The 12,706-nt window shown below is 50.3% G+C and overlaps 1 protein-coding gene across 1 annotated transcript in view; it reads right to left on the bottom strand.

Moving 5' to 3' along the window:
• Shank2 (SH3 and multiple ankyrin repeat domains 2) overlaps window positions 1-12,706 on the bottom strand; it is a 511,573-nt gene that overhangs the window by 480,293 nt on the left and 18,574 nt on the right. The window contains exon 2 of the mRNA XM_010635716.3: window positions 10,866-10,965. The gene's annotated coding sequence lies outside the window, so the exon portion shown is untranslated. The remainder of the gene's footprint in view (window positions 1-10,865; window positions 10,966-12,706) is intronic.

Here is a 12,706-nt window from a genome sequence, read left to right as displayed (position 1 = left end):
AGGTTTTTTTTTTTTTTTTTTTTTTTTTTCAGTACTGAGGATTGGATCCAGGACATTTGCACTGAGTGAGAATCCCAGCCCATTCTTTCCTTTTTTTGAGATAGGATCACAGTAAGTCCCTAAATTGTCTAGGCTTGAATTTGTAATCCTCCTGCCTCAGCCTCCCAGAGTGCTGGGATTACAGGCACGTGCCATCATGCTTGGTGAATCATCTCCTCTGAAAACACCCAGAAAGAGATGGCCTCAGAATGATGTGCGATGCTATATCACATGGAGAGAATAAGTATTTAAAAAAGAGAAAGAGAAGCATTCTTAGCAAAAGCCAGGTACTGGCAGCCCCTCCCTTCATCCTGCCTACACCTGTGACAGCCTGTAAATGACATTATCTCCATGGCCACCATGGGGGAACCACAGCAAACTGTATGCCTCCAAAAGACTGGCAATCACCCAGGCAAATCTTGGATAAATTGTAATACAATAAAATGTCAAGCAGTTGGGAGAGAAAGGAGGAAAGACAAGGCAGTTTGGCTCAACTGCACTACTGGAGTTTGAGCTCGGACAGTTCAAAGCAGGCGGGGCCTCCAACATTAGAAGATCATCTGCTTGTTTGGGTGACTTACATTCTCTGACTCTCCCTTATTCTTACTGAGGAAAGGGGGAGATTAACAAGTTCTGCCTTATTTTCTGTGCTTCACTGAAATACAGCTAAGGTTTTATCCATGAAGCAAAAATGAACCCGCAAGAAAGGGAAGTAAACAGATGCCAGAGCGCCCCTGAGCCTGCACAAGCCTCTGCACTGAGGCAGTTCTGTAAAACCTTCTGCAAATGGTCTGGGCTCATGCAAGTCTCACCCACAAGAAGCGTCCTGGCTTTGCTTATATGGTTCTTTTCACTCGTGTGTATCCACCACCTCTAATTTTATTTGTGTGCACACCTACCTCGTGTCGTCTTCCCTGCAGACTGCACCTGTAAGCCGCAGTAAATTCACATGCACTCTGACACCAGCTCACAGCTCAGTCTGCTCAGTTACAGCCACCACTGGCCCAGGCTCTGTCTGTCACGGGGCCCGGTCTGCTCCCCTCCTGAAGCCCACGCCTCAAGCCTCAAGGAAACAAACTGTGACTCAATGCCCTTTTCTCTCCCACCCCTAGGATTCAACTACATGCACAGGGCCCAACCCAGGGGTGGCGAATGGGGCACACCCTGGCAGCAACTGGATATGTGGGGTCCCCGGGGTTGTCACAGTTCCTGGGGCTCACAGTACAGCACCCCAAGATGTCCTGAGCAGATGAACTAGGGTGTACTCTCGGCATCAACCCTGAACCAAATCCAGTGTGGGGCAGCCAAGTCAGTCAATTTTCTTCCTTTTTAAAGTTTTATTGCGACGAATTCCCCACACCATACGAGAACATAGTGAACGTTTATCACCCCAACTGATTTTCAAGCATTTGCATTACCTCAGACAAAACCCCCAAACCCCGACCCCTTAGCGGCCACCCCTCTAACTCCCTACCCTCTCTCTAGCTCGCTCTAACCATGAGTCAACCCTTCTACACACTTTCTCCTCTGCGGGTGTGCCAGCGGGGGACACGTCACACCAACGCAATTGCGTGGATCGTGGCTGACCCTCCCTCAGTCGTCTGTGCACTGTCCTGGGGAAGAGCTCTGCACATGTCCAAATCTTCTCTGCCCATGGTTCTTCAAGTTCCACACCGGAGCCATCTCAAAACAGGACAGGGTAACACACCAAAGCACCTAGGGTTAGTGTTCATCCCAAAGATGTTTCCTTATGTCTTTAGCTGTCGCTGAGGCCAAGGTGTTTGAAAACTACTTTGTTTTTTGCAAAATACCTTGTCATTTGAAAAATAATTCTTCCTACACTAGAACACTGAAAAATCTGCTCTCTAGATGAACTGGCATCACACGAGAGAATTCCATTATGCTACCTGTCCCCTTTTGCTCTGGCTGCTAGAAAGCTCAAAGATAAAGACCACAGGTAATTATAAAAATGCTCTTTCATCTTACAAGTTGGTCTTTGAGGCTCCAAATGGTTAAAACAGAGTAACAATGTGGCCTGCTGCAGAGGCATCCGGGAAGCCAGCTAAGAGACTCTACTCCATCCATTTCCTCTTGGTGAGATCTTAAATCTGCAACTTAAACAAGCTGCACAAGAACGTTCTCAGGTCTGGTTTTAAAGCCAAAGCAAAAATCTTACCTCCCTTTTCCTAGGACTTAAACACCTTTCTAGAGAAAACAAATCTCCTGCAGGGGCTGCGCTCTACCCAGCCACCAGACCTACTCCACACAGAGGGAGCCCTGCTGTGAGAAGGCAGTGCAATCCTTGGCTGGGACGGTCGGAAGGACATACACCATGACTGGACACGACCTTCTGCCTTCGATGCCACACCTGCCACGGAAGCCATCAAAAGGTCCCGTGAAGTTTCCATGAATCACTGAGCCTGCTGCAGACCAGGGCTGCCTCCTCAACATCAAACGCTGCGACTCAGGCACGCTAGGGTGCTCCTGCCATCGGCTGTCCTAGCTCCTTGCTCTGGGGCACCAGGTCTCCCCCATTTACCCAGGCTGAGCACCCAGGTCCTAACTTGCAGGAGGCGGCACCAGGAAAGGCAAACCACAGACTCCATATTCATTCTTACAGCTCTGCAGCATCCCAGGCTGTAATGGCCCCAGCAGGTAACAGGAAGGAACTCAGACCAAAATGCCGCTTCGGGCACAGAAAGTGCAGGAGCTGATGAAGCCTGTCCAGATGGCTGTGTGCTGCACACACTGCATTAAACACTTCAGGTGTTTCCACAGGTGGGGTGGCAGCCCCAGGAAGTGACACAATGAGCTTGTCCACTCTTGTGCAAAGGACAGAGGACACTTGGAACCCAGCAGGAGCCTCTCAGGACCAGCTTCCCATGCTACACACTTGGTCATGAAGGCTCAGCCTTTCCAGGATCCCCTGGGCTTCCTGAGTGCCAGAGAGACAAGGCCGCTGCCTTCTTAGCTGCCTACCGCCTGGCTCTCACAGCAACCAGCCCTGTCATCAAGGACTAAACCCTGAGCCCCATACAAGTGACACCCAGCCTCCCTGCCTTCTCAGTGCCCAAGACTTGAAATGGGGCCATTTCCCAATGAGGGAAAAATGCTGTGGATTAACATCCTGTATGCGTTTCCATGCTATCACAAATCCCCACAAATGAGACAAATTACTCCCTCCCAGTTCTGGAAGCCAGAAGTCTGAAATCAGATTCTCTGGCCTGAAATCCAGGGTGCCACCCTCCTCCAAAGGCTTGAGGGAAGGGATTTCCTGTGTCTTTCAGCTCTTGGGGACCCAGGAATCCCTGGGCTTGTGGCTCTGTCACTCCAGGCTCTGCCTCTATCTCCAAGTGGCCTCCTCCTCTGTGGTGACCCCACCCCATGGCAAACACCCGAGGCCACCTGGGATAACAGCAGAATGTTCCCGGGCCATCTCACATTGCAAAGTCCTCAGTCACATCTGCAGAGCTTCACACCGTGAGCCACAGAGGTGCTGGGATCAGGACACAATGGGTGTGGGGGCCGTGTGCCAACCTGGTACACACACCTGCACTGAGGGTCACCTGGTAACATAGCTCACAGGCGGTGAGAATCTGTTCCATCACCTTGTCTTCCAGTTGCCTAAACTGCCCCTGACCCAGAGAAGGGACCTGCTCCCCCTTTACTTGTCGATGTCCCAGCCTAGGTCTCAGCTCTGCAGCAGCAGGGGAATAGGAGGACATTCAGGAATAGCAGGAGGCAGGAGGAAGAGGCACCCTGTCACCCCGGAGCCAGGCTGCTAGGGAGTCAGGGCTGTATCTGCCACCCCCTGTGTCCTGGCTGCCACAGCTCCAGCACACTGCCACCCGGCCTCCTCAGACCTGGGGCTGAGACTCGGGAAGGGCGAGCCAGAAACAGGCTCTGGGCAGTTTGTCCCGTCACCCGCCACCACCTGGAAAAGGCTGCCGCCAGAGGTGCCCAAAGCCACACATCATGAAGGTGCAGTAACAACTTCCCCACACCTGTCACCTCCCGCTGCCCCATTGCAGCCTGGCTCTGAGCCTGAGAAACCCCACCGCCTAACTATGGAAATCCCGAGTACAGCAGGAGTGGGATGACAGGGACAAATGCATCCCTGGCCTTCGGACGAGAGAGGCTGTTCCAACATGGCCTACGGTATCCTCTGCAGCCCTGCAGAGGACTCTCACCACACTCCAAAGTCAGGAATGACGGGAGGGCCCTGGAGCAGAGCTGAGCGCCCTGGGCCTGGCTTTACCTCCTGGCAGGCACTACCTCCAAACACAACCCTGGGATACCACAACCCAGCCTGCAGCCTCCAAATGCTGGTTCTATGTGAGGCGTCACCCTTCTACCTGGAGTTTTCTCAGCTCAGCTCCCATCCCAGGCTCCTCTCCACTGAAATCATCACTGGCCCCATGGCCCCAAGAAAAACCCAAATTCTGAGCTACCCCAGGCCCTAAGGAGCTCCAGACAGAGCAGCTCCTTTGCCCAAAAATCTCTTCCAACCCCTAACCTGGGGCTTTGAGAATAGACTTAAGTAGCCCCTCCCAACAGTTTCCCTAAGTAGTTTAATTGTCTCTTACATGGGAATTCACACAAACTGTGTAATACGCAGGTGCACACAGGCCACCAGGGTTACTGTTCTCTTCCGCACACTCTACCCGCTGTCTGCGACTGCAGTAATACCTGTACACACTGGCGTGGCAATGTAGGAGCACAGCTGAGCTGCTTGATGTGTCCACACTGAACAGACAGATGAAGGAAAGCGTGAATGAGCCACCCCACACACTCCCTTCCTCAGCCCTGTCCCTTTCCCCACTGCCCCCCCAGCGTCCCCAGCTTGGCAGGTGTCGGCACCCAACATCTCTCTGTTACTGATACCAGCTCGCCTCAATTCTATACTCTGGCTCTGGAGAACACTTGGCTCCCATTCTCCACTGCTAGAGACAACAGGAGCAGGATGTCTGGATCAAAGTCCATAGACAGAAGCAGCACACAGGGGAGAGCAATCCTGCCTTGACCATGGGACTGCTTCCCAGGGCTGACTGTAGCCTGCACCCCAAGCGGTGCTTCTGACTGTAATACAGTCCGTGCCCCTGGCCAGCCACAGGATGAGGCTGCCCTTCATTCTGCAAATGCTACCCCACTCCCTGTCCCATTTCTCCTGAGCCTGCACCTCCCACTGAAACGCACAGCAACTTTGCAAATAAGCAAACTGTATTGAGCCTGGTTTTATTTTCTGTGTCTTACAATGATCCAACATCTTAGGGACGCTTACAGAGCTGGGGAGAGACTGCCCCTTTTAGGATGACTCTACAGACAAGGACGGTTCACTCGGGAGCTCCTTCTCTTCTATAAGCCAGCCACCCCCACTCCGCCTCTCACACCAAGCCACATTCCCCTGTCCTGAAATCATCCCAGGGCCTGGGACCAAGCAACCAGTCTCCCATCAGCCAAAGGATTACGTAGATGGATCATCCCAAGGTGTTCGCCCTGTCTCACCTAGGGGGAACTCCACAAAACCCCAGCAAAGCTCCTTCCTGCTTCTGCTAGAGACCAAGCCGGGGGCTGTCCTGAGCTCCACTCTCAGGAAGCCTAATGAAGTCTTTCCTCAATGCCACTGACTTCTGTATCTCATTTATATCACATCCAGAAGTCAAAATTCTGCAGGTACAGAGAAGTTCATGTTGCTAAAAACAGGGCTCCCAAGCCCCAGCAGAGTCCCCTGGGGAACACTGTCCCTTCTTTATCACTGAGAGAGAGAGAAAAAAAAAGTGGCTTTTCCTCCTGACACGCATAACCCAGGATTCCTCCTTTGTAGTCAGAGCATGTCGCAACTCAGAGCCTTTAGATTCCTTCAAGAAATGGTCTCCAGTGACTACACTTCCCACAAAGCCCATCTCTTTGTCGCCTTGGGGGGGCCAAGACTAAAATGTGACCTTGTGGCTTTGCTCAGGATTCCACATTGCTCACCACAGAGGTAGCATTTGCTTGTCTCTAAGAAGTGTGGCCAGGAGGTGATGAGAGCCTAACCACCCTTTGCATACTTAGCCACATACCCATCTCCCTCCCTAAGGTAGGGCAGGAGCTAACAGTTCTACCTGGGATGATGTGGAAACTGTGCTTCTGAACGGCCACCGAGAAGGCTAACAGGGGGCCCACAGGGTGGCTCCATGCAAAGTGGCCAGCACATTCCTGAGGCTCTGGTCTCCAGGCTATGAGCCACCCTGCTGCCCAGACTGTGTCTTGACAGGAGGCAGCCTGGCACTGGGGAAACTCCCCCCCCACTCCCATGTCTGTGGCATGGCTGGCAACCCAGAAGTGCCAACCAACATGCATGCACCAGGGCTCTAGTACCTTCCCACAGGACACAGGCTCTTCCCGCCTGACGCACACAACCCTCCTGCTACAGCCTACAGGGCCACAGGGAAGTTGAGGCAAGATGGCCTCTTCACATAGCTGCTGCCCAAGCTCTCACATGCAGTTGGAGGCCACCAGTGCTGGACACAGAACCAGGGGCCCAAGGTGGTCTCATCTTTGTTCCACAACAGGACATGTGCACTCTCTGAGCCTCAGTGTCCATGGGGACAGGGAAGCCAATGAGTGACCTTTAGCCAGCCCTAGTTCTACCAGTTTGTCTTCCCAGGAGCCTCCATGGGCTCCCCTAACCCTACCTGGACACATAGCTTTGGCCACCCTGGGTGTGTGGGTTAACCAGGGAGCTTTGGTGGATTCCACCCTGTTCCCCTTGGCTGCCCAGGCAGCAGGGTCAAGCTTAGGAGGGTACAGAGGGAGTTTCAGATGGCACCTTCCGACCAAGATAGCTCCCTCCATGAAAGTGGGCCAAGAGCCACTCAAGCCTCAGAAGCTCTCTGGTTCCAAGATCAATGTCCCAAGGACAGGCTTCTTACCAGCATACATGTGAGGAAGTATCCAGGGCCGGTCTGTGCTGAGGACCTGTATGAGGTAGTCATTCTGTCCCCAGGAAAGTGGCTTCTAGCTTGGAGACCTGCTAACATCCAGCACCAGCTGCCTGAGCGACATGGTGCAGTTGTGCTGGGTTGCCACTCAAGCCTCTACAGACTCAATTCTGCAGCAAAGCCACATATGACATTCCATAAGTGGCATCTCCCTGCTCTTCCAGCCAGGCCACAAGCTCCTCAGGAACAAGGAGGAGACTCAGGATGGACACCGAGCCCAACATGGCAGTGGGCACACTCTTGATGTTCAAATCTTTCAAAATGAGACAGTGTTTCACAACTATGAGGACAGGAGGCTCAAAGACAGGCACTGGCGCAGGTGGAGAGACAGCAGCCCTGGTCACCACAATGGGAACAGAAAATGGCATTCAGCTCTGGTAAGAGGTGGCGGAGTTTGTCAAAGTCCTAAACATGGTGCTACCATGAGACCCAGCAATTCCACTCCTGGGTATCTACCCACCAGAAATGAAAATATGAATCTGCACAAAAACACATACAGTGGTCAAAGCAACAGCATTTCGGAGAGCCAGAAAGTGGATATAGTCCAAATGTCCATCAACTTCTAACAGACAAAATATGACACTGCCATGCGATGCAGTATCATTTAGTCAGAAAGAGAAATGAAGATTTGAGGCCCACTACAAGATGGATGAACCCTGAAGACATCATGCTAAGGGAAATAAGTCAAATATAAAAGGACAGAGATTGTGCGATTCTACTTATATGAGCTCCCTTGAATAGTCAAATCCATGTACTGTACTGAGAAAGAATGGGGCTGCTGGGGGCTAGGGCCGGGATGGAGTTATTGTTTCATGGGGACAGAGTTTGCTATGGGGAAGACAAATAATTCTAGAGATGGCTGGTGCTTATGGTCTCTGAATTAGGCAGTTAAACACGATTAAAATGGTATAATTTAAGTTATGTGCATTTTAACACAATTAACAAACTAAAGTTTTATTTACAGAAATAGGCAATTGGCAAGATTTGGCCTGAAAGCCATAGTTCATGGACCAATGGAAACCAATATACACCAGACTCCAATTTAGGGGATAAATGCTCAAGTGTCCTCCCGGAACTTAGTCCCTGCCCACACCACTCTTGCAAATCCCACTGCCATCTCCCATCCAAGATGACCTTGTGGAATATCAGAAGTCTGTGCATCTGATAAAGCCCTGGGGGAGGGTGTCTGATTATGCCCACAAGTGGTGAAAATAATTTGAGACAATAACACAGAACACTTCAGGAAGGCACCATCCTCAACTTCATCTAATCTAATGTCTTCAATAATAAACAGGAATTAGCACCATTGTAAATTAATTCCATTACTCCAAAGTGGAACCCTTCTGCTGCTAATTATGTGACATCCTGGCTACTAACTAAATTACCCCCTGAGGGCAATTTTCTGACACAGCATGAGGGTGATCAGTACACAAAGTTTGAAACCCAGGATTCTCCAAGGTTTAACCTGTGGTCAATGCTCCCACTGCAAAATGACACTGCAGCCTAGCTTCAGGATGTGAGGCCCCACACACAGGTCTTAAAGGGCAAACGGAGGCCTTAGGACATCAGGAGGTCACCAGGGGAGCAGGGTATCTTTGAGGTTCCTGAAAGGGCAGAATAGAGCCACCTGAGGATATAGGACCAGCAAGTGAAGTGGAAAAAAGCCCATATAATCTTAGCCTAGTTAAACAGGCTCTCCCTCACTGGGATCCCAGCCCTGTCTCAGGAGCTCTGCCTCAGGTTCTAGAGGACCAGCATCCTGAGCTCACTCACGATGCAGGATTCCTATCCTTCTCAAAGCTGAAGAGCACTAGGATGCTCTTTTGGACAGACCTTCCTTAGGACCACCATCTCCCCTGTCCCAGAAATCAGGGTGGATGTGGTGAAAACATCCCAGCCAGGAGAATGACCCTAAAACACATGCACTCCTGGCTGCACAGATGGGCTTTCTTCTTGTTTCTCCCTCACTGATGCTAGTGACCACCAGAGTGGGGATGAATGCTCTGAAATCAAGTGCTGTCCCATCTGGGCACTAACAGTGGTTCCCTAGTGAAAAATGTGAAAGTATCAGAGCAATGCAGCAGCATTTTATCATGGATCCATCATGGTGACAAGGCGAAGCACAGCGTAATGGTCAAGTGTCATCTTTTGAGGATGCCAGAAGGAAGAAAGGCTTGCTACACACTGAGGCTCAGGGAGGCCAGGCTGGGGATAAACTATGAGTTCCAGGCCATGGTGCCAACCTGCTAGGTACCAAAACTTACTGCACTGTGGTCTTTGGACTCTACCTTTGGACACCAGCTATAGCGGTTGGTGAGGCCCAGGCCCAAGAAGGTAGAGGTGGTCAACCACAGACCACATGTTCTGCCACCAAGGGGACCTGGACAGACGCTCCCCTTCCCTGCAAGGCCCACCCCACCTCCTGAATAAAGGGTGGGCACCTTCTGCTCTATGGGTTCCCCATCCTCCTGTCCACTGGGTGTCACATGAACAGGTACCATGGACTGTACAGGTGGCTCCTACCAAGGGATAACATTCAGCACTGGCCCAGGACAGGAGGGAACATGGAGAATGGGTTGTGTCCACATGGCTGGGACAGGAGGAATGGGGGGAATACGATTTTCCATAGAGCCTCTGCCCCCTGTTATCTATCTATACCCTGACTGGGTGAAGGGAGCTAACAGCAGAGATTGGGCAGTGGCTCCAAGACTACACACACATGAGGATATATGCAGAGAAGAGTCAAGCAAGGGCACTGGAAAGATCCAAATGATTTCAGACAGGATTGGTGAACTGTGGCATTTGGGAAGGAAAACCAAATGGGAGGCACCCCCATAGCTTATGGTGACCAGGGCTGGGGCCCTGGAGCACTCATCATCATATTCTGTTCCTGCCTGCTGTGTGTATAACCCCTGGGCACACAGTCTCACCAGGGCAGACAGCAGGGGCACAGACATACATGAGAACACAGACAAGCAGCACTGCCGCATAATGAGCTCTCATTGTGGGTGACAATTAGGAAAACTGTCTAAAATGGTTTCTTAGGCCAGTTGAGAAAATGCTCAAGACCATACACATCCACCTTTACAGTCCTCAGTGCACAGGCCTATGCCAGAGGCAGGGCCATGCACCAGAAAGAGCCCCTCATGTGGCTAGGCAGGCCCTCAGGAGACCACAAGTGGGAATCTAGTAGTGAGAGCCTGCCTTTCACTGAGAAGAGGACATTTTTACTTTCCCCATGGAACCAGTGGCAACAAAGATCAAGATCACCAAGACATTTAGCCAATGCTGACATAAGCCACACAATAAGAGATGGTACCATGAAGCCCACAGTGGAACTTGGTAAAAGGGAGACAGGTACTAGACAGTGAGTTCAGGAAATACAGACTCTTTGAAACACAGGCCCAGGGCTTCCTTATAGGTTTCCTGCACCCAGGCACCAACAGGTATGGCCTGATACATGCAGCAATGGCAGAGGGGGCTGGAGGCACCTCCATCACCCACCTGTCTACAGCCACACTGAGTATGGCATAGGAACAGTGGCTAGGACACCATGGAGCAGAGACAAGAAGCAGACTTAGGGCCTTATGCCACAGTCCCTCTAAGTCCCTCCCACCCAAGGCCATACCATTTGTGTGCCACCTAGATACCAGGGGGCAGCTTTGTTTCCCTGTCCCCAAGGACAACTCTGTCCTTACTCTTCCCACTCCACATGAGCATGTGGTCCAACCTCATGAACTGACACTTCCCTGACCATGGTATGAAGTGTGTGAGGTGGCCCAAACATGAACCATGGTCATGGCTTGGAGGTACCAAGGACAAGGGAACCATATTCTTACTCACCAGAAGAGTGGTAGAAGAAACCCTGCAGACAGGCTTTCTGGAACACACGCTGCCTGAGCCTTGGGTGGCCACAGCAGGGAGACTGGAGAGGCTTTCAGACCTGAGAAGACAAAAGGAAGCCAGGGCACCATCAGACATGGCTGCTGAAAGGCCCATGTTCAAACTGCATGCAGACTCTGGTTTCCTAAGCTAAAAGCCAAAGGCTCCACTCCTGCTTGCAGGCAGATGGAAGAGACACACTTGTCTCTCTTCCTTACACAGAGTATTACCAGCTACCCAAATTCTGTACAAAAAACAAACTCAACCCTGAAGTGTGTGTGTGTGTGTGTGTGTGTGTGTGTGTGTGTGTGTGTGAATGCTTCATGTTCTGCTCATCTCCTGGGTTCCTGAGACCCTGGAAGGCAGAGGAAAGCCACAAGAAAAGCCTGGCCTCTTTAGTCAAAGGACCAGAAAGAGCAGCCCAACAGGACAAGACATTTGGGCAGTAACTGCTCCAGCCAGCCAGATACTAAGAACAGGCACCTCATGCTCAGCAGCAAGGCTGAGAAGAAAGCCTGGGTTTCCACTCTGCCTGCCTACAACCAGGTACCTCAACTCCTGCCTGGGTGATGTCAAGTAAGTCAAGACAGAAAGCTAGGATATCCCAACATCAATAACAAATCCTCCTTTCACTCCAAGTGTTGGTATAGCCAGTGTGGTCAGTCTGGATCACCAGAGTTGCCTTGCAGTCACAAGACACTGTTCTTCACATACAGGCTGATGTCAGAAGATGGCAAGTGGAGAATCAGGATGCTCACCATTGCTAAACAGTAACAAGGCTACACCTACCTCAGTGTCAGTGGATACCATATGGAGGGCCAGAACTCCCATGGACCCTACCAGTAACAGGAGGCTCCCAATGTAGGCATCAATGGACGCCAGCTGGGGCATCTGGACTCATTTCCAACTGGAAGGAGTGAGGTGGTTCCCTGACCAGAAAATACCAGGTAAGCAAGAAGTTAAATTTAAATAAGATCTAGCATCTCACAGCACAGTACAGAAATGTCTATGTTTCAGTAGAAAATCACTCATCATGCCAAGAATTAGCAAGATCTCAAAGAGAAAAGACCATGAGTAGATGCCAATACCAAGGCAATGGAGATGAGTTTAATGTAGCCATAATAACAACATTGCTGTGAGCAATTACAGACATGCTAGAAACAGAAGAGAAAACATAAGATGCAGCAAAGAAACAGGAGATCTTAGCAAAGACAGAAAAGAACCAAATGGAAATACTGGAACTGAAAATTATAGTAACTGAAATAAAAAGCTTAGTGAATGGATTCTACTGAGGAACAGAAAGTTTAGAGGAAAACAGTCAGTGAACTGGAAAATGGAAAAACAGAAATCACCCAAATTGAGCAACAGGCAGAAAAACAGACTGAAAATAAGCAGAGCCTCAGAGAGCTGTGGGATTATAACAAAACATATAACATTCAACTCATTGGAATCCCACAAGGTCAGAAGAAAGAGGCAGGGTCTGAAAAAGTACTCAAAATTTCCCAAAATGTGGCAAGAGATACAAAACTATAGAAGATGAATGAATCCCAGACAGGATAAACACAAGAAAATTCATAGCATCAAAATGCATCATAATCAAACTTCTGAAAATGACTAAAAACAGTCCTGAAAGTAGGCAAAAGAAAATGAAACCTTACACACAGGGGAGAGGCAATTGGAATAACTGTTTTTCTCATCACAAACCATGGAGGCCAAAAGAAAATGGTGAATTTTGCACAATTTGTCAAGTGATGAAAGAAAAGAACTATTAATGTGTAAATCTATTCAGCAAAAGTAGTCTA

The sequence above is a fragment of the Fukomys damarensis genome, unplaced genomic scaffold, assembly GCF_012274545.1.
Source record: "Fukomys damarensis isolate Sample0158 unplaced genomic scaffold, DMR_v1.0_HiC HiC_scaffold_27, whole genome shotgun sequence".
NCBI classification, from domain to species: Eukaryota; Metazoa; Chordata; class Mammalia; order Rodentia; family Bathyergidae; genus Fukomys; species Fukomys damarensis.
Note: the sequence above shows the minus strand (reverse complement) of the source record. Positions and strands in the feature narration are given on the sequence as shown.